The sequence below is a fragment of the Scyliorhinus torazame genome, chromosome 31, assembly GCF_047496885.1.
Source record: "Scyliorhinus torazame isolate Kashiwa2021f chromosome 31, sScyTor2.1, whole genome shotgun sequence".
In the NCBI taxonomy this organism is placed as follows: Eukaryota; Metazoa; Chordata; class Chondrichthyes; order Carcharhiniformes; family Scyliorhinidae; genus Scyliorhinus; species Scyliorhinus torazame.
In genome coordinates, this window is record NC_092737.1 from 20549918 (window position 1) to 20564860 (window position 14943).

The window sequence follows — 14943 nt, forward strand, 5'->3', positions numbered from 1 at the left end:
GGTCCCGGCCGTCACATGGACGGGACCTAACTGTCCTGTCCTGCCCACACCTGGAGTAGTGCGGGCAGTTTTGGTCTCCTTACCTGAGGAAGGATGTTCTTGCTCTCGAGGTAGGGCAGCGAGGGTTTACCAGACTGATCCCTGGGATGGCGGGACTGACGCATGAGGAGAGATTGAGACGGTTAGGATTGTAATCGCTGGAGTTCAGGAGAATGAGGGGGGGATCTCATAGAGACCGATAAAATTCTAACCGGTCTGGACAGGGTCGATGCAGTGTTACGGGCCAGGGTTTAGAGAACCCCAAAGTGTATCATGGAGTTCCCCCGACCCACAACTTTTACTAGATTGTGGTACGGGGAGCACACGGCCCACTCTACAGGTGTGGGACAGCAGAAATGGAAAAGTATTTTTTAAAGCAAAACAATGTTTATTCCATGAACTCAAGTTAACCTTTTTAAAACATACAGTGAACATCTTAGCAACCATTAATTCAAATACAACCCCCAAAGAATACAACACTAAGTAATCCTTTAAGCTTTCCTTTTAACATCCATAAGACTTAAAACACCTTTTAACAGAAGCACATTTACATTCACGACTGAGAACATTTATAATCCTGAATCCACCAAATGATCAAGAGATAGTCTTTTGATGGCAGAGAGAACAGCAGTACACCTGCTCTGTCTGGCTTCAGCTCCAACACTGAAAACGAAACTAAAACACACCCTGCAGCAAACAGTCCAAAACGAAAGTAAAAGGCTGACAGACATCCCAGCTCCACCCACTCTCTGACATCACCGCAGTAGCAAACACCCATTTCTTAAAGGTACTCTCACTACAGATATTTATATACACACCCATTTATAGACACCCATTTCTTAAAGGTACACTCACATGACAGCAGGAAGGATGTTCCTGATGGTGGTGGGGGGGGGGTCGGGTCCAGAACCAGGGGTCACAGTCTGAGGATACGGGGAGACCATTGAGGACAGAGATGAGGAGACATTTCTTCACCCAGAGAGCGGTCGGCCTGTGGAATTCACTACCACAGGAAGTAGTTGAGACCAAAACATGTGTTTTCAAGAAACAGATGTAGCCCTTGGGGAGAAGAAGCTCAAAGGAAATGGGGGAAAAGGAGAGTTCAGGCGATTGAGTTGGATGATCAGCCATGATCATACCGAATGGCGGAGCGGGCTCGAGGGGCCGAATGGCGGAGCGGGCTCGAGGGGCCGAATGGCGGAGCGGGCTCGAGGGGCCGAATGGCGGAGCGGGCTCGAGGGGCCGAATGGCGGAGCGGGCTCGAGGGGCCGAATGGCCTCCCCCTGCTCCTATTTTCTCTGTTCCTCACTTTACTCTGGGGGGAGGTCAGACCAGGAAAGGACAGCAGATTTCCTTCCCTCAAGGACATTGGTGAACCAGATGGGTTTTTTACGTCAATCGACAATGGTTTCATCGTCGTTAAGACTTTTAAGTCCAAATTTTTATTGAATTCAAATGTTGCCATTTGCCCTGGCGGGATTCGAACCTGGGTCCCCAGATCCCGCCCTGGGCCCCTGGATTACCAGTCCTGTGACAATACCACCTGCTGAGCACCCCACATGGGGGCGGCGAGAGGGGGGGTAGTTGCGACCAGTTCCCCTGCTGGCTGCTCTCCCCCACCGTCGCCACCTGCTGGAAGCCCTGCGACACTTCGACCAAATCCACCCAGGCAATTGAAAACCGCTTATTGTCACAAACAGGCTCCAAATGGAGTGACTGTGAAAAGCCCCTAGTCGCCACATTCCGGCGCCTGTTCGGGCAGGCTGGTACGGGAATTGAACCTGCCCTGGTCTGCTTTAAAAGCCGGCTATTTAGCCCTGTGCTAAACCAGCCCCCGTGCTAACCCATCCCCGAAATCCAGGGGATAGAGCCCGAGTTTGGGTCATCTTTCCCTCGTCAGTTCTCCTTTGGAGTCGCAGTACTGGAGGGCATGGCCTCCCCTCACACCTTTGCCTATGGCTCCGTCCACCCATGTTGCCTCCATATCCGACCACAGGCTCCCCAGGCAATAGTCTATCGACTGAGCTTTCCAATCACTCAGCCGGACACGGACCACCAGCGTGTGTAACGGGAATTTGTTCCAAATTCAGGTGGACGGGATCAGGGTCCAGCCTCCATACCAGCCCAGGGAGGGGCTCCGGATTTACCAGAGGTCCAGGGCGATTCACCTGGAGACAGACTTCGGATTAACCATCAACTATGATGGTCACAGCAACGCAGGTAAATGGCCGTGGCATGAATTGTCCGCTAATGCACACCTGTACTGTCAGGGGGGAGTGTAGAGGGAGCTCTGTACTGTCAGGGGGAGTGTAGAGGGAGCTCTGTACTGTCAGGGGGAGTGTAGAGGGAGCTCTGTACTGTCAGGGGGAGTGTAGAGGGAGCTCTGTACTGTCAGGGGGAGTGTAGAGAGAGCTCTGTACTGTCGGGGGAGTGTAGAGGGAGCTCTGTACTGTCAGGGGGAGTGTAGAGGGAGCTCTGTACTGTCAGGGGGGAGTGTAGAGGGAGCTCTGTACTGTCAGCGGGAGTGTAGAGGGAGCTCTGTACTGTCAGGGGGGAGTGTAGAGGGAGCTCTGTACTGTCAGGGGGAGTGTAGAGGGAGCTCTGTACTGTCAGGGGGAGTGTAGAGGGAGATCTGTACTGTCAGGGGGAGTGTAGAGGGAGCTCTGTACTGTCAGGGGGAGTGTAGGGTGAGCTCTGTACTGTCAGGGGGAGTGTAGAGGGAGCTCTGTACTATCAGGGGGAGTGTAAAGGGAGCTCTGTACTGTCAGGGGGAGTGCAGAGAGAGCTCTGTACTGTCAGGGGGAGTGTAGAGAGAGCTCTGTACTGTCAGGGGGGAGTGTAGAGGGAGCTCTGTACTGTCCGGGGGAGTGTAGAGGGAGCTCTGTACTGTCAGGGGGGAGTGTAGAGGGAGCTCTGTACTGTCAGGGGGAGTGTAGAGGGAGCTCTGTACTGTCAGGGGGAGTGTAGAGGGAGATCTGTACTGTCAGGGGGAGTGTAGAGGGAGCTCTGTACTGTCAGGGGGAGTGTAGAGGGAGCTCTGCACTGTCAGGGGGAGTGTAGATGGAGCTCTGTACTATCAGGGGGGTGTAGAGGGAGCTCTGTACTGTCAGGGGGAGTGTAGAGGGAGCTCTGTACTGTCAAGTGGAGTGTAGAGGGAGCTCTGTACTGTCAGGGGGAGTGTAGAGGGAGCTCTGTACTGTCAGGGGGAGTGTAGAGGGAGCTCTGTACTGTCAGGGGGAGTGTAGAGGGAGTTCTGTACTGTCAGGGGGAGTGTAGAGGGAGCTCTGTACTGTCAGGGAGAGTGTCGAGGGAGCTCTGTACTGTAAGGAGGAGTGTCGACGGAGCTCTGTACTGCCAGGGGGAGTGTAGAGGGAGCTCTGTACTGTCATGGGGGAGTGTAGAGGGAGCTCTGTACTGTCAGGGGGAGTGTAGAGGGAGCTCTGTACTGTCAGGGGGTGTGTAGAGGGAGCTCTGTACTGCCAGGGGGAGTGTAGAGGGAGCTCTGTACTGTCAGGAAGAGCGTAGAGGGAGCTCTGTACTGTCAGGGGGTGTGTAGAGGGAGCTCTGTACTGTCAGGGGGAGTGCAGAGGGAGCTCTGTACAGTCAGGGGGAGAGTAGAGGGAGCTCTGTACTGTCAGGGGGAGTGTAGAGGGAGCTCTGTACTGTCAGGGGGAGTGTAGAGGGAGCTCTGTACTGTCAGGGAGAGTGTCGAGGGAGCTCTGTACTGTCAGGAGGAGAGTCGAGGGAGCTCTGTACTGCCAGGGGGAGTCTAGAGGGAGCTCTGTACTGTCAGGGGGGAGTGTAGAGGGAGCTCTGTACTGTCAGGGGGAGTGTAGAGGGAGCTCTGTACTGGCAGGGGGAGTGTAGAGGGAGCTATGTACTGTTAGGGGGGAGTGTCGAGGGAGCTCTGTACTGTCAGGGGGAATGTAGAGGGAGTTCTGTACTGTCAGGGAGAGTGTCGAGGGAGCTCTGTACTGTCAGGGGGAGTGTAGAGGGAGTTCAGTACTGTCAGGGGGAGGGTAGAGGGAGCTCTGTACTGTCAGGGGGAGTGTAGAGGGAGTTCAGTACTGTCAGGGGGAGTGTAGAGGGAGCTCTGTACTGTCAGGGGGAGTGTAGAGGGAGCTCTGTACTGTCAGGGGGGGAGTGTAGAGGGAGCTCTGTACTGTCAGTGGGGAGTGTAGAGGGAGCTCTGTACTGTCAGGGGGAGTGTAGAGGGAGCTCTGTACTGTCAGGGGGAGTGTAGAGGGAGCTCTGTACTGTCAGGGGGAGTGTAGAGGGAGCTCTGTACTGTCAGGGGGAGTGTAGAGGGAGCACTGTACTGTCAGGGGGAGTGTAGAGAGTGCTCTGTACTGTCAGGGGGAGTGTAGAGGGAGCTCTGTACTGTCAGGGGGAGTGTAGAGGGAGCTCTGTACTGTCAGGGGGAGTGTAGAGGGAGCTCTGTACTGTCAGGGGGAGTGTAGAGGGAGCTCTGTACTGTCAGGGGGAGTGTAGAGGGAGCTCTGTACTGTCAGGGGGAGTGAAGAGGGAGCTCTGTACTGTCAGGGGGAGTGTAGAGGGAGTTCTGTACTGTCAGGGGGTGTGTAGAGGGAGCTCTGTACTGCCAGGGGGAGTGTAGAGGGAGCTCTGTACTGTCAGGGGGAGTGTAGAGGGAGCTCTGTACTGTCAGGAGGAGCGTAGAGGGAGCTCTGTACTGTCAGGGGGTGTGTAGAGGGAGCTCTGTACTGTCAGGGGGAGTGCAGAGGGAGCTCTGTACAGTCAGGGGGAGAGTAGAGGGAGCTCTGTACTGTCAGGGGGAGTGTAGAGGGAGCTCTGTACTGTCAGGGAGAGTATAGAGGGAGCTCTGTACTGTCAGGGGGAGTGTAGAGGGAGCTCTACTGTCAGGGGGAGTGAAGAGGGAGCTCTGTACTGTCAGGGGGTGTGTCGAGGGAGTTCAGTACTGTCAGGGGGAGTGTAGAGGGAGCTCTGTACTGTCAGGGGGAGTGTAGAGGGAGCTCTGTACTGTCAGGGGGAGTGTCGAGGGAGCTCTGTACTGTCAGGGGGGGGGGAGTGTAGAGGGAGCTCTGTACTGTCAGGGGGGAGTGTAGAGGGAGCTCTGTACTGTCAGGGAGAGTGGAGAGGGAGCTCTGTACTGTCAGTGGGGAGTGTAGAGGGAGCTCTGTACTGTCAGGGGGAGTGTAGAGGGAGCTCTGTACTGTCAGGGGGAGTGTAGAGGGAGCTCTGTACTGTCAGGGGGAGTATAGAGGGAGCTCTGTACTGTCAGGGGGAGTGAAGAGGGAGCTCTGTACTGTCAGGGGGTGTGTAGAGGGAGTTCAGTACTGTCAGGGGGAGTGTAGAGGGAGCTCTGTACTGTCAGGGAGAGTGTAGAGAGAGCTCTGTACTGTCAGGGGGGAGTCTAGCGGGAGCTCTGTACTGTCAGGGAGAGTGTCGAGGGAGCTCTGTACTGTCAGGGGGGAGTGTAGAGGGAGCTCTGTACTGTCAGGGGGAGTGTAGAGGGAGCTCTGTACTGTCAGTGGGGAGTGTAGAGGGAGCTCTGTACTGTCAGGGGGAGTGTAGAGGGAGCTCTGTACTGTCAGGGGGAGTGTAGAGGGAGCTCTGTACTGTCAGGGGGAGTGTAGAGGGAGCTCTGTACTGTCAGGGAGAGTGTAGAGAGAGCTCTGTACTGTCAGGGGGGAGTCTAGCGGGAGCTCTGTACTGTCAGGGAGAGTGTCGAGGGAGCTCTGTACTGTCAGGAGGAGTGTCGAGGGAGCTCTGTACTGCCAGGGGGAGTGTAGAGGGAGCTCTGTACTGTCAGGGGGGAGTGTAGAGGGAGCTCTGTACTGTCAGGGGGAGTGTAGAGGGAGCTCTGTACTGTCAGGGGGAGTGTAGAGGGAGCTCTGTACTGTCAGGGGGAGTGTAGAGGGAGTTCTGTACTGTCAGGGGGAGTGTAGAGGGAGTTCTGTACTGTCAGGGGGAGTGTAGAGGGAGCTCTGTACTGTCAGGGGGAGTGAAGAGGGAGCTCAGTACTGTCAGGGGGTGTGTAGAGGGAGCTCTGTACTGCCAGGGGGAGTGTAGAGGGAGCTCTGTACTGTCAGGAGGAGCATAGAGGGAGCTCTGTACTGTCAGGGGTTGTGTAGAGGGAGCTCTGTACTGTCAGGGGGAGTGCAGAGGGAGCTCTGTACTGTCAGGGGGAGCGTAGAGGGAGCTCTGTACTGTCAGGGGGAGTGTAGAGGGAGCTCTGTACTGTCAGGGGGGAGTGTAGAGGGAGCTCTGTACTGTCAGGGGGAGTGTAGAGGGAGCTCTGTACTGTCAGGAGGAGTGTACAGGGAGCTCTATACTGTCAGGGGGAGTGTAGAGGGAGCTCTGTACTGTCAGGGGGAGTGTAGAGGGAGCTCTGTACTGTCAGGGGGAGTGTAGAGGGAGCTCTGTACTGTCAGGGGGAGTGTAGAGGGAGCTCTGTACTGTCAGGGGGAGTGTAGAGGGAGTTCTGTCCTGTCAGGGGGAGTGTAGAGGGAGCTCTGTACTGTCGGGGGGAGTGTAGAGGGAGGTCTGTACTGTCAGGGGGAGTGTAGGGGGAGCTCTGTACTGTCAGGGGGGGAGTGTAGAGGGAACTCTGTACTGTCAGGGAGAGTGTAGTGGGAGCTCTGTACTGTCAGGGCGGGAGCGTAGAGGGAGCTCTGTACTGTCAGGGGGGAGTGTAGAAGGAACTCTGTACTGTCAGGGAGAGTGTAGAGGGAGCTCTGTACTGTCAGGGGGGAGTGTAGAGGGAGCTCAGTTATGTCAGGGGGAGTGTAGAGGGAGCTCTGTACTGTCAGGGGGAGTGTAGAAGGAACTCTGTACTGTCAGGGGGAGTGTAGATGGAGCTCTGTACTGTCAGGGGGGAGTGTAGAGGGAGCTCAGTACTGTCAGGGGGAGTGTAGAGGGAGCTCTGTACTGTCAGGGGGAGTGTAGAGGGAGCTCTGTACTGTCAGGGGGAGTGTAGAGGGAGTTCAGTACTGTCAGGGGGAGTGTAGAGGGAGCTCTGTACTGTCAGGGGGGGAGTGTAGAGGGAGCTCTGTACTGTCAGGGGGAGTGTAGAGGGAGCTCTGTACTGTCAGGGGGAGTGTAGAGGGAGCTCTGTACTGTCAGGGGGGGAGTGTAGAGGGAGCTCAGTACTGTCAGGGGGAGTGTAGAGGGAGCTCTGTACTGTCAGTGGGGAGTGTAGAGGGAGCTCTGTACTGTCAGGGGGAGTGTAGAGGGAGCTCTGTACTGTCAGGGGGGAGTGTAGAGGGAGCTCTGTACTGTCAGGGGGAGTATAGAGGGAGCTCTGTACTGTCAGGGGGAGTGTAGAGGGAGCTCTGTACTGTCAGGGGGAGTGTAGAGGGAGCTCTGTACTGTCAGGGGGAGTGTAGAGAGAGCTCTGTACTGTCAGGGGGAGTGTAGAGGGAGCTCTGTACTGTCAGGGAGAGTGTAGAGGGAGCTCTGTACTGTCAGGGCGGAGTGTAGAGGGAGCTCTGTACTGTCAGGGGGAGTGCAGAGGGAGCTCTGTACAGTCAGGGGGAGAGTAGATGGAGCTCTGTACTGTCAGGGGGAGAGTAGAGGGAGCTCTGTACTGTCAGGGAGAGTATAGAGGGAGCTCTGTACTGTCAGGGAGAGTATAGAGGGAGCTCTGTACTGTCAGGGGGAGTGTAGAGGGAGCTCTACTGTCAGGGGGAGTGAAGAGGGAGCTCTGTACTGTCAGGGGGAGTGTAGAGGGAGCTCTGTACTGTCAGGGGGAGTGTCGAGGGAGCTCTGTACTGTCGGGGGGGGGAGTGTAGAGGGAGCTCTGTACTGTCAGGGGGGAGTGTAGAGGGAGCTCTGTACTGTCAGGGGGAGTGGAGAGGGAGCTCTGTACTGTCAGTGGGGAGTGTAGAGGGAGCTCTGTACTGTCAGGGGGAGTGTAGAGGGAGCTCTGTACTGTCAGGGGGAGTGTAGAGGGAGCTCTGTACTGTCAGGGGGAGTATAGAGGGAGCTCTGTACTGTCAGGGGGAGTGAAGAGGGAGCTCTGTACTGTCAGGGGGTGTGTAGAGGGAGTTCAGTACTGTCAGGGGGAGTGTAGAGGGAGCTCTGTACTGTCAGGGAGAGTGTAGAGAGAGCTCTGTACTGTCAGGGGGGAGTCTAGCGGGAGCTCTGTACTGTCAGGGAGAGTGTCGAGGGAGCTCTGTACTGTCAGGGGGGAGTGTAGAGGGAGCTCTGTACTGTCAGGGGGAGTGTAGAGGGAGCTCTGTACTGTCAGTGGGGAGTGTAGAGGGAGCTCTGTACTGTCAGGGGGAGTGTAGAGGGAGCTCTGTACTGTCAGGGGGAGTGTAGAGGGAGCTCTGTACTGTCAGTGGGGAGTGTAGAGGGAGCTCTGTACTGTCAGGGGGAGTGTAGAGGGAGCTCTGTACTGTCAGGGGGAGTGTAGAGGGAGCTCTGTACTGTCAGGGGGAGTGTAGAGGGAGCTCTGTACTGTCAGGGAGAGTGTAGAGAGAGCTCTGTACTGTCAGGGGGGAGTCTAGCGGGAGCTCTGTACTGTCAGGGAGAGTGTCGAGGGAGCTCTGTACTGTCAGGAGGAGTGTCGAGGGAGCTCTGTACTGCCAGGGGGAGTGTAGAGGGAGCTCTGTACTGTCAGGGGGGAGTGTAGAGGGAGCTCTGTACTGTCAGGGGGAGTGTAGAGGGAGCTCTGTACTGTCAGGGGGAGTGTAGAGGGAGCTCTGTACTGTCAGGGGGAGTGTAGAGGGAGTTCTGTACTGTCAGGGGGAGTGTAGAGGGAGTTCTGTACTGTCAGGGGGAGTGTAGAGGGAGCTCTGTACTGTCAGGGGGAGTGAAGAGGGAGCTCAGTACTGTCAGGGGGTGTGTAGAGGGAGCTCTGTACTGTCAGGGGGAGTGTAGAGGGAGCTCTACTGTCAGGGGGAGTGAAGAGGGAGCTCTGTACTGTCAGGGGGTGTGTCGAGGGAGTTCAGTACTGTCAGGGGGAGTGTAGAGGGAGCTCTGTACTGTCAGGGGGAGTGTAGAGGGAGCTCTGTACTGTCAGGGGGAGTGTCGAGGGAGCTCTGTACTGTCAGGGGGGGGGGGAGTGTAGAGGGAGCTCTGTACTGTCAGGGGGGAGTGTAGAGGGAGCTCTGTCCTGTCAGGGGGAGTGTAGAGGGAGCTCTGTACTGTCGGGGGGAGTGTAGAGGGAGGTCTGTACTGTCAGGGGGAGTGTAGGGGGAGCTCTGTACTGTCAGGGGGGGAGTGTAGAGGGAACTCTGTACTGTCAGGGAGAGTGTAGTGGGAGCTCTGTACTGTCAGGGCGGGAGCGTAGAGGGAGCTCTGTACTGTCAGGGGGAGTGGAGAGGGAGCTCTGTACTGTCAGGGAGAGTGTAGAGGGAGCTCTGTACTGTCAGGGGGGAGTGTAGAGGGAGCTCAGTTATGTCAGGGGGAGTGTAGAGGGAGCTCTGTACTGTCAGGGGGAGTGTAGAAGGAACTCTGTACTGTCAGGGGGAGTGTAGATGGAGCTCTGTACTGTCAGGGGGGAGTGTAGAGGGAGCTCAGTACTGTCAGGGGGAGTGCAGAGGGAGCTCTGTACTGTCAGGGGGAGTGTAGAGGGAGCTCTGTACTGTCAGCGGGAGTGTAGAGGGAGTTCAGTACTGTCAGGGGGAGTGTAGAGGGAGCTCTGTACTGTCAGGGGGAGTGTAGAGGGAGCTCTGTACTGTCAGTGGGAGTGTAGAGGGAGCTCTGTACTGTCAGGGGGAGTGTAGAGGGAGCTCTGTACTGTCAGTGGGAGTGTAGAGGGAGCTCTGTACTGTCAGGGGGAGTGTAGAGGGAGCTCTGTACTGTCCGGGGGAGTGTAGAGGGAGCTCTGTACTGCCAGGGGGAGTGTAGAGGGAGCTCTGTACTGTCAGGGTGGAGTGTAGAGGGAGCTCTGTACTGTCAGGGGGAGTGTAGAGGGAGCTCTGTACTGCCAGGGGGAGTGTAGAGGGAGCTCTGTACTGTCAGGGTGGAGTGTAGAGGGAGCTCTGTACTGCCAGGGGGAGTGTAGAGGGAGCTCTGTACTGTCCGGGGGAGTGTAGAGGGAGCTCTGTACTGCCAGGGGGAGTGTAGAGGGAGCTCTGTACTGTCAGGGTGGAGTGTAGAGGGAGCTCTGTACTGCCAGGGGGAGTGTAGAGGGAGCTCTGTACTGTCAGGGGGAGTGTAGAGGGAGCTCTGTACTGTCAGGGGGAGTGTAGAGGGAGCTCTGTACTGTCAGGGGGAGTGTAGAGGGAGCTCTGTACTGTCAGGGGGAGTGTAGAGGGAGCTCTGTACTGCCAGGGGGAGTGTAGAGGGAGCTCTGTACTGTCAGGGGGAGTGTAGAGGGAGCTCTGTACTGTCAGGGCGGAGTGTAGAGGGAGCTCTGTACTGTCAGGGGGAGTGCAGAGGGAGCTCTGTACAGTCAGGGGGAGAGTAGATGGAGCTCTGTACTGTCAGGGGGAGAGTAGAGGGAGCTCTGTACTGTCAGGGAGAGTATAGAGGGAGCTCTGTACTGTCAGGGAGAGTATAGAGGGAGCTCTGTACTGTCAGGGGGAGTGTAGAGGGAGCTCTACTGTCAGGGGGAGTGAAGAGGGAGCTCTGTACTGTCAGGGGGAGTGTAGAGGGAGCTCTGTACTGTCAGGGGGAGTGTCGAGGGAGCTCTGTACTGTCGGGGGGGGGAGTGTAGAGGGAGCTCTGTACTGTCAGGGGGGAGTGTAGAGGGAGCTCTGTACTGTCAGGGGGAGTGGAGAGGGAGCTCTGTACTGTCAGTGGGGAGTGTAGAGGGAGCTCTGTACTGTCAGGGGGAGTGTAGAGGGAGCTCTGTACTGTCAGGGGGAGTGTAGAGGGAGCTCTGTACTGTCAGGGGGAGTATAGAGGGAGCTCTGTACTGTCAGGGGGAGTGAAGAGGGAGCTCTGTACTGTCAGGGGGTGTGTAGAGGGAGTTCAGTACTGTCAGGGGGAGTGTAGAGGGAGCTCTGTACTGTCAGGGAGAGTGTAGAGAGAGCTCTGTACTGTCAGGGGGGAGTCTAGCGGGAGCTCTGTACTGTCAGGGAGAGTGTCGAGGGAGCTCTGTACTGTCAGGGGGGAGTGTAGAGGGAGCTCTGTACTGTCAGGGGGAGTGTAGAGGGAGCTCTGTACTGTCAGTGGGGAGTGTAGAGGGAGCTCTGTACTGTCAGGGGGAGTGTAGAGGGAGCTCTGTACTGTCAGGGGGAGTGTAGAGGGAGCTCTGTACTGTCAGTGGGGAGTGTAGAGGGAGCTCTGTACTGTCAGGGGGAGTGTAGAGGGAGCTCTGTACTGTCAGGGGGAGTGTAGAGGGAGCTCTGTACTGTCAGGGGGAGTGTAGAGGGAGCTCTGTACTGTCAGGGAGAGTGTAGAGAGAGCTCTGTACTGTCAGGGGGGAGTCTAGCGGGAGCTCTGTACTGTCAGGGAGAGTGTCGAGGGAGCTCTGTACTGTCAGGAGGAGTGTCGAGGGAGCTCTGTACTGCCAGGGGGAGTGTAGAGGGAGCTCTGTACTGTCAGGGGGGAGTGTAGAGGGAGCTCTGTACTGTCAGGGGGAGTGTAGAGGGAGCTCTGTACTGTCAGGGGGAGTGTAGAGGGAGCTCTGTACTGTCAGGGGGAGTGTAGAGGGAGTTCTGTACTGTCAGGGGGAGTGTAGAGGGAGTTCTGTACTGTCAGGGGGAGTGTAGAGGGAGCTCTGTACTGTCAGGGGGAGTGAAGAGGGAGCTCAGTACTGTCAGGGGGTGTGTAGAGGGAGCTCTGTACTGTCAGGGGGAGTGTAGAGGGAGCTCTACTGTCAGGGGGAGTGAAGAGGGAGCTCTGTACTGTCAGGGGGTGTGTCGAGGGAGTTCAGTACTGTCAGGGGGAGTGTAGAGGGAGCTCTGTACTGTCAGGGGGAGTGTAGAGGGAGCTCTGTACTGTCAGGGGGAGTGTCGAGGGAGCTCTGTACTGTCAGGGGGGGGGGAGTGTAGAGGGAGCTCTGTACTGTCAGGGGGGAGTGTAGAGGGAGCTCTGTCCTGTCAGGGGGAGTGTAGAGGGAGCTCTGTACTGTCGGGGGGAGTGTAGAGGGAGGTCTGTACTGTCAGGGGGAGTGTAGGGGGAGCTCTGTACTGTCAGGGGGGGAGTGTAGAGGGAACTCTGTACTGTCAGGGAGAGTGTAGTGGGAGCTCTGTACTGTCAGGGCGGGAGCGTAGAGGGAGCTCTGTACTGTCAGGGGGAGTGGAGAGGGAGCTCTGTACTGTCAGGGAGAGTGTAGAGGGAGCTCTGTACTGTCAGGGGGGAGTGTAGAGGGAGCTCAGTTATGTCAGGGGGAGTGTAGAGGGAGCTCTGTACTGTCAGGGGGAGTGTAGAAGGAACTCTGTACTGTCAGGGGGAGTGTAGATGGAGCTCTGTACTGTCAGGGGGGAGTGTAGAGGGAGCTCAGTACTGTCAGGGGGAGTGCAGAGGGAGCTCTGTACTGTCAGGGGGAGTGTAGAGGGAGCTCTGTACTGTCAGCGGGAGTGTAGAGGGAGTTCAGTACTGTCAGGGGGAGTGTAGAGGGAGCTCTGTACTGTCAGGGGGAGTGTAGAGGGAGCTCTGTACTGTCAGTGGGAGTGTAGAGGGAGCTCTGTACTGTCAGGGGGAGTGTAGAGGGAGCTCTGTACTGTCAGTGGGAGTGTAGAGGGAGCTCTGTACTGTCAGGGGGAGTGTAGAGGGAGCTCTGTACTGTCCGGGGGAGTGTAGAGGGAGCTCTGTACTGCCAGGGGGAGTGTAGAGGGAGCTCTGTACTGTCAGGGTGGAGTGTAGAGGGAGCTCTGTACTGTCAGGGGGAGTGTAGAGGGAGCTCTGTACTGCCAGGGGGAGTGTAGAGGGAGCTCTGTACTGTCAGGGTGGAGTGTAGAGGGAGCTCTGTACTGCCAGGGGGAGTGTAGAGGGAGCTCTGTACTGTCCGGGGGAGTGTAGAGGGAGCTCTGTACTGCCAGGGGGAGTGTAGAGGGAGCTCTGTACTGTCAGGGTGGAGTGTAGAGGGAGCTCTGTACTGCCAGGGGGAGTGTAGAGGGAGCTCTGTACTGTCAGGGGGAGTGTAGAGGGAGCTCTGTACTGTCAGGGGGAGTGTAGAGGGAGCTCTGCACTGTCAGGGGGAGTGTAGAGGGAGCTCTGCACTGTCAGGGGGAGTGAAGAGGGAGCTCTGTACTGTCAGGGGGTGTGTAGAGGGAGCTCTGCACTGTCAGGGGGAGTGTAGAGGGAGCTCTGCACTGTCAGGGGGAGTGTAGAGGTAGCTCTGTACTGTCAGGGGGAGTGAAGAGGGAGCTCTGTACTGTCAGGGGGTGTGTAGAGGGAGCTCTGTACTGCCAGGGGGAGTGTAGAGGGAGCTCTGTACTGTCAGGAGGAGCGTAGAGGGAGCTCTGTACTGTCAGGGGGTGTGTAGAGGGAGCTCTGTACTGTCAGGGGGAGTGCAGAGGGAGCTCTGTACAGTCAGGGGGAGAGTAGATGGAGCTCTGTACTGTCAGGGGGAGTGTAGAGGGAGCTCTGTACTGTCAGGGAGAGTATAGAGGGAGCTCTGTACTGTCAGGGGGAGTGTAGAGGGAGCTCTACTGTCAGGGGGAGTGAAGAGGGAGCTCTGTACTGTCAGGGGGTGTGTCGAGGGAGTTCAGTACTGTCAGGGGGAGTGTAGAGGGAGCTCTGTACTGTCAGGGGGAGTGTAGTGGGAGCTCTGTACTGTCAGGGGGAGTGTCGAGGGAGCTCTGTACTGTCGGGGGGGGGAGTGTAGAGGGAGCTCTGTACTGTCAGGGGGGAGTGTAGAGGGAGCTCTGTACTGTCAGGGGGAGTGTAGAGGGAGCACTGTACTGTCAGGGGGAGTGTAGAGGGAGCTCTGTACTGTCAGGGGGTGTGTAGAGGGAGCTCTGTACTGTCAGGGGGAGTATAGAGGGAGCTCTGTACTGTCAGGGGGAGTGTAGAGGGAGCTCTGTACTGTCAGTGGGGAGTGTAGAGGGAGCTCTGTACTGTCAGGGGGAGTGGAGAGGGAGCTCTGTACTGTCAGTGGGGAGTGTAGAGGGAGCTCTGTACTGTCAGGGGGAGTGTAGAGGGAGCTCTGTACTGTCAGGGGGAGTGTAGAGGGAGCTCTGTACTGTCAGGGGGAGTATAGAGGGAGCTCTGTACTGTCAGGGGGAGTGAAGAGGGAGCTCTGTACTGTCAGGGGGTGTGTAGAGGGAGTTCAGTACTGTCAGGGGGAGTGTAGAGGGAGCTCTGTACTGTCAGGGGGAGTGTAGAGGGAGCTCTGTACTGTCAGGGGGAGTGTAGAGGGAGCTCTGCACTGTCAGGGGGAGTGAAGAGGGAGCTCTGTACTGTCAGGGGGTGTGTAGAGGGAGCTCTGTACTGTCAGGGCGGGAGCGTAGAGGGAGCTCTGTACTGTCAGGGGGGAGTGTAGAAGGAACTCTGTACTGTCAGGGAGAGTGTAGAGGGAGCTCTGTACTGTCAGGGGGGAGTGTAGAGGGAGCTCAGTTATGTCAGGGGGAGTGTAGAGGGAGCTCTGTACTGTCAGGGGGAGTGTAGAAGGAACTCTGTACTGTCAGGGGGAGTGTAGATGGAGCTCTGTACTGTCAGGGGGGAGTGTAGAGGGAGCTCAGTACTGTCAGGTGGAGTGTAGAGGGAGCTCTGTACTGTCAGGGGGAGTGTAGAGGGAGCTCTGTACTGTCAGGGGGAGTGTAGAGGGAGTTCAGTACTGTCAGGGGGAGTGTAGAGGGAGCTCTGTACTGTCAGGGGGAGTGTAGAGGGAGCTCTGTACTGTCAGGGGGAGTGTAGAGGGAGCTCTGTACTGTCAGGGGGGGAGTGTCGAGGGAGCTCTGTACTGTCAGGGGGAGTGTAGAGGGAGTTCAGTACTGTCAGGGGGAGTGTAGAGGGAGCTCTGTACTGTCAGGGGGAGTGTAGAGGGAGCTCTGTACTGTCAGGGGGGGAGTGTCGAGGGAG

At 57.1% G+C, this 14943-nt stretch overlaps 1 pseudogene; it reads right to left on the reverse strand.

The window, feature by feature from the left end:
- Positions 1-1453, reverse strand: part of LOC140404589 (phosphatidylinositol 4,5-bisphosphate 3-kinase catalytic subunit alpha isoform-like) — a 36749-nt pseudogene extending 35296 nt beyond the window's left edge.
- Between the last annotated feature and the right edge of the window lie 13490 nt (positions 1454-14943).